The sequence below is a fragment of the Lagenorhynchus albirostris genome, chromosome 14, assembly GCF_949774975.1.
Source record: "Lagenorhynchus albirostris chromosome 14, mLagAlb1.1, whole genome shotgun sequence".
NCBI lineage: Eukaryota > Metazoa > Chordata > Mammalia > Artiodactyla > Delphinidae > Lagenorhynchus > Lagenorhynchus albirostris.
Window position 1 is genome coordinate 50,674,612 of NC_083108.1, and position 6,000 is coordinate 50,680,611.

The 6,000-nt window shown below is 50.8% G+C and overlaps 1 protein-coding gene across 1 annotated transcript in view; it reads right to left on the reverse strand.

The window, feature by feature from the left end:
- The window catches only part of GREB1L (GREB1 like retinoic acid receptor coactivator), a 260,596-nt gene extending 258,219 nt beyond the window's left edge, over positions 1-2,377 (reverse strand). The window contains exon 1 of the mRNA XM_060121360.1: positions 2,242-2,377. The gene's annotated coding sequence lies outside the window, so the exon portion shown is untranslated. The remainder of the gene's footprint in view (positions 1-2,241) is intronic.
- Between the last annotated feature and the right edge of the window lie 3,623 nt (positions 2,378-6,000).

Genomic DNA, 6,000 nt, shown 5'->3' on the forward strand with positions numbered 1-6,000 from the left:
CTGTCTAATACCCACAGATCCAACTGGTTTATCCTTAGCCAATCTTAGGACACCTACAGAACTACCATTTTACCAAAAATCACAGGATTTTGGAGTCGGAAGGACACTCAGAAGCCACATGGTTCAATTCCTTTATTTAACTGGGGATGGAAACAAAAGCATTTCTTAGAAAGTTACTTCATTTAGCTAGTTTATGGCAAATTCGGGCCTGGAACTAAGAGATGTGACCAAATGTCTTAAACTTGGCCTCCGTATTTCTCTCATACCATTGAAATTTTTATATTATCTCATGTCAATGGGAGTATTCATATATCCTTTCAATGTCTTCAGATGTGCACTGCACTGGATAGAATAAACTACAGTTCTCATTCTCTACTTCCTAAAGAGCTCCAAAATGGAAGAAAAACCCAACAAAGGTTACAAAAAACCAAGTGTAGAGAAACTGGTGATGGAGGGAGGGGGGAGATAACAGTTTAATAGTTCTGCTTTGCACTGAATACTTGTTCTAAGATTTTTAAGCACTCTGATAAGTGCCTTAGGCTAAATAAAAGGATCTAATATCATCAGGAGTGGATATCAAATTAAGAGCCATCACCACTGAGACACAGTTCAGTCTTACATATTAAGTTCCCTTCATCCTCTATTTCCACAATGTAATTCCATTCTAATAGAAGGCTTATGGAAGGATATACAATTGAGGAGAGTGGTTGCCTCTGGGGAGGAGGACTAGGGCATTGGGAGTACGGGTCTCTGAGACAGAGGGCGTACTTTACACTGCTGTTTGCAATTTCTACCCTATGCATATAACTTTCCGATATTCATTAATTAAAACTTGCCCTTTAAACACGTGCCTACACGCACATAATTCTAGTACTATTTTTAATAAAACAATTTAAATTTTTTCTCCATTTTAAGTTTTCAGTATTGCAATTTGTAAAACTACATAGAAATATTCTGAAAGAAAAGGAAGCAACACAGTCACAAAACTCAAAGAGAATTCCAGGATTTAAAGTTTTTGTTTTTTTTTTTTTAATGTTCAGAGGAAAGAGAGGTTTCTAAGGGCGGCATTTAATTCAAAAACCTTTTTCGGACAAGCTCTTCCCCATATTTAAATGGCTAGATTTTAACATGAGACTTAAGCGGGTTTTCCCACCTCAAGGGCGAGGTGGAGAGGGGACTCTTAAGGGGTGAAAAACAGAAATTAAAATGTGGTTTCTATCTTTTCAACAGGAGACAGAAGGCCGCGGTGGGGATAAGGACCTTGAAACAGTCACGTTCCTTGAGGAAAGGAGAGGATCGAGGAGTTTCTCCGGGATCCGGGCTCCGTCGCCTCTGCGGGAGGCAGCAGCTGTCCCCGCGCAGATGAATCGGGTTCTGGACCCGACTTGGGCTCCGTTTAACTGAGAAGCCCCGCGAACTGCATCTGTACCTATCGCTTCTTTTCACGGAGCTCGGAAGAGGGACTGAGGGAATTGATTAACAAGCCGCCTCTTCATCACCCTCCCCGGCCAGGGCACACACCGCACCTCGCTGTCTACTCGTGTCAGGGTCAGCTGTCAACACAACCCTTTGTGTCTCATTCAGCACAAGAGTGGTCGTCCTCACTCACTCACGAAAAAGGGAAATGATGGCCGGAAGACACGCGCGCGCGCTCGTGACCAAGTGACATTTGGTGTGGAGCAAAGCAGCCCAGGGACCCTGAGCAAACGCCCAGCCACCGCTGGACGCTCTCAACTTTGCCCTTCTGAGCTCTCTCCATCCTCCCGCGTCACCTCCGCGCCTCCCTACCCACCGTCCCCCCGCCCAGGCCACCCCCCTCAGCAGCCCTCGGGCTGGGGTAGCCGGTCCCGGGCGCTCCCCGCCGCGCCGCTGCCTCCCTCAGCCCCCTCTCGGGCTCCCTCGCACCCGCCACAAAGGCGGCGCCGAGAGCCGGGGTGACAGGCCTTTGGCCTCCGGGCGCGGACCGCACGGGCTGGGTCTCCTCAGGCGGCTGACGCGAGGGTTCGGGTCCGGGGCTGGCACGGGCGCCCGCCCTCGCCACACAAACGCACCGGCGCTCACACCCCCGCTCCGCCTTCCGATCCCTCCAGAAAAAGTCAGCCGCTGCGCCTCCCCGCGCAGGCAGGGTGTCCACAGCCCGCCAAAGGGCAGCCCCTGCCGGGCAGAGGCGTGCACTCGCGCCCGGCGGGCGACCTCTCACCTCCCCGCCTCCCCGCGCCCAGAGTCCCCGCAGCCGCTCACCTGGCCCTGGCAGCGCGCGAGGGCAGAGGACCGGGGGTGGCCCTCGCCTCGGCGGGGCTCGTCTCCCCACCCCCAGTCCGGGTCGCAGCGCCGCGCTCCGCTCGCTCCGCCGCCCTCCTCCGAGGTGCTAGCGCCGCCGGTGGCTGGCGTCTCTCTGGCAGGCAAGCTGGCCGCGCGCTCAGTTCCCCGGGGCGGAGCGAGGCGGCGGCCGCCGCGGCCGGAGGCGGATTCCTCAGGTGCTGCCCCTCCCGCTTCCCCAGAAGCTCCCCGGCGGGGACCCCCGCGCCCCCTCCCCCCCCCGCCCCGCCTCTCGGTCTTCCGCCGCCTCGGCGCCCGCGAGGGCCCTTCAGGGCTCCCTGGCCCTCCGGGAGTGGAGTGGGCGCACGGTTCCCTGCTCACCCTCCGGGAACGCCCCCACCCCGTGTGGAGCCCGCAGCCCAGTGTGCTCGCGCCTCCATTTCCAAACTCCGCGGCACCAGTGATGCGTGTGGCCACTGAGGGGCGTGGAGGGCGCGGGTGTGTGGAGGGGGTCTTCTGGGAAGGAGGCCTGCCCCCCGGGGCGGCTGACGCGCTCAGCCAAGAAGAAAAATGATTTTCTCGCCGACTCCACCTTTATTCAGAGTGCTCTCGCCTCATTGCGCGATTGCTTTCTCTGTCCTCTGGACGGCGGCGAAAGGGCCCTAAGCGTGAACTCGGTCTGGGCGATGGTGGGTCAAAACCCCTTGGCCTTTTGCATGAAGGGGAGTGGGGGGGGGCGGGGGCAGGATGGGGACAAAACCAAACCGACCCGGGAGCTCCGGCCAGAACCGCCTGGGCGCCTCCTGAACGAGCACGCCCTCCGGCCCGCCGACCCCGGCCGGGCGCTCACGGAGGCTGCCTGCTCGCGGTGGCTCGCTCCGAGCCTGCCGGGACGAGAAGGCTCTTCCGCCCGCAGAGCAGCCACTAACCGCGGGCCCAGGGCCTTGACGGGCGCGGCGGGAGCAAACGTTCTCCAGAGATGCTGAGGCCCGATAGTGACAGATGTATCTCCACTTTTCACAGCTGGTGGGTTTTGTTATTAGAGCTGTAGCTCCATTTTTTTTTAAACTGTCGTTGTTGCCAGAGATGGGCGACTAGACTCCTTTACTGATGGCCCACACCCTGGAAGAAGCAGGTCCATGCTGGATGTGGTGGAAGAGTCTAGGTTAAGAAAAGTTGATCAATTTGTAGTGCCTTTGGGGCCCGTATAGACCCTGGTCAGCTGGTTCCTGGCAGTGGGGATGCTACGCCGTGCCCGGCCCCGAGCAGGTTGGTTTTCAGTCTGTTGTTTCGGTATCATTGTCAATTATCGTTTAAAGACAACTTCAATTAAAGTAGATCTCATATGATCCCTAAGTCAGTGGGTTTTGTTTGCTTGTGTTGCTCTTTTTTTTTTTTAAGAACCGAAATGCATTTTTTTCCTCCCTGTTTCTCTTTTGGTCAATACAGACGGAATTGACTCTGACTGGAAGTCCGGAATCACCAGAAGATAACTCAAGGCATAGTTCAGTTGTGACTTGCAAAAAGTAAGCGATTTGTTTGTGATCTGGATTGTCTTCTCTCCCTCCTCCACTGGGAACTCATGCCCAACTGCCATCTTTTTTTTTTAATCGTTTTGTTCCTTATGGGGATAAGGAGCAGAAATGGTTTTTGCTTTGTTTTACAATTGAATCCCTATTGTCCAGTCTTTTAAAACACATAGGAACACTTTTATGTGCCACGAGGGCAGGAACCATGTCTTTCTCAGTCATGGCTGTATTGCCACAGTCCTGGATCTTGCACACAATAGAGACTTACTGAATGAGGTCAATGTGGTTTTTAAATAACTACAACACAGAAAGGTGCAGCTGATTAAGAGTATAGCTCAGGTATCCAAAAGGAATCAAATGTCAAATTCAACTGGAAAACCAGTCATACATGTGCAAAAGATAGTAAGTAGAAACTTGAGATTTCAAGTTCACCTCCATGAATAAAAACTTAGTTCATGAGAGGTTAAAGCGTGTGAGAATCTTTTGAAAAACCCAGTCTGCCACACGGTCTGTAGAGTTGAGGAGGGGAACACCTTCCATTTTAAAGAAAAGGGAACTGGGAACAATGAGCAGCCTTTACATAAAACCACAGTGCAGTTTTCTGTTAGTTTAGTTCAAGGACCATTCATTGAGCGCCAAACACAGTAGACTCTGAAGATGTGAAGGTAAATTTGGCACAGTTGCTCAAGGACCTTAGACTAATATTACAGAACTCTGGTATTCATTCAACAAATATTTATTGAGCACCTACTGTGAGCCAGATGGCGAAGTGAGAACTGGTGATTCATCAGTAAACAAAACAAGTCCCTAACAAGGTTAAAAGTTAGTGATGGGGCTTCCCTGGTGGCGCAGTGGTTGAGAGTCTGCCTGCCGGTGCAGGGGACATGGGTTCGTGCCCCGGTCTGGGAAGATCCCACATGCCGCCGAGCGGCTGGGCCCGTAAGCCATGGCCGCTGAGCCTGCGCGTCTGGAGCCTGCGCGTCCGGAGCCTGTGCTCCGCAACAGGAGAGGCCACAGCAGTGAGAGGCCCGTGTACCGCAAAAAAAAAAAAAAAAAAAAAAAAAAAGTTAGTGATGGTAATCTATCTATGTTCTGGTAGTCTGAAAACGTTTCAGTGTCTCATTCATTAGATTACAAACTCCCTTGCCTTGAATTTATTTGTGTATATGTCTTGTCTCCTTTTTGACGTTTATGTATCCCTCATCATGCCCAATAGACTTCTGTGATTATAAAATGTGACAGAATTAAGTGTAAACACTTCGGAGTTAGGCCCCATAGTTTTGAATCCTGGCTCCAAGACTTACCTATTATATAACCTTGACCAAGTTACTGGACTCCATCTCAGTGTCCCCATTTGTAGAGTAGCATCATGATAGCACATACCTCAGGGAGTAGCTGTGCGGATTGAGGCAATGCATAGTGCCTAGACGACTACTGCGAATCCCTCCTCTTCTCCATAACAATGATTCCCAAATGCTTCTCACAGATACACTGCATTAGAACCAAGTTCAGTGAAAAATATGACTCAGAGCAGTCAGGGTCCATATAAATGATGGAATCCTTCTGAGTGATTATTGGGAAGATCCTCCGTCTCAGTGATGGGGGAAGTTCTATGATTACATCCTGGTTCTGCTCTCAAGAATGAATACCCTTTTGCATTAATTTCTGTGACCCTTGGCTCAACACTCTGGAAGTCTCTTCCTTGTTCATTTTCCTCTATGGCCACATCTGAAGTGGTTATTGGGAGATTTCACAGTTTTCACAGCCCATTTCCTGTTGGTTCAAGTTCGGGGTCCTGAGAGTTCATTTACAGTTAGTTTTTTTTAAATTGGGTTTGAGATTCGGCCATACAATTCCCTCATACACTTAGTAGACTTCATATTTATTTGCTTCCATTGAGTTCTGTGTGCCAGTAGTCCCATGTAAAGTTCTTTCCTGGGCATAGTTTCAAATAATTGATTTCTTTGCTTCCTCACCCTGTTCCTTTCTCTCTCAGCTTAAGGTTTGAGACTTGGTGGCTCAGCATCCTGTGTACCATCATAACCATTATCTTCTATGAGGAAGGGAGATACTATTTTCCTACTCAAAGCCAATTCACTGGTTTCACTACTGAATACCAACCTCCACCCTGCCACCATCATCCTCAGAGGGTAAGACTCACTATGGGGACTTGAACAGTGGTCTCTCCAATTCCAGATGGGATGTCAGTTAT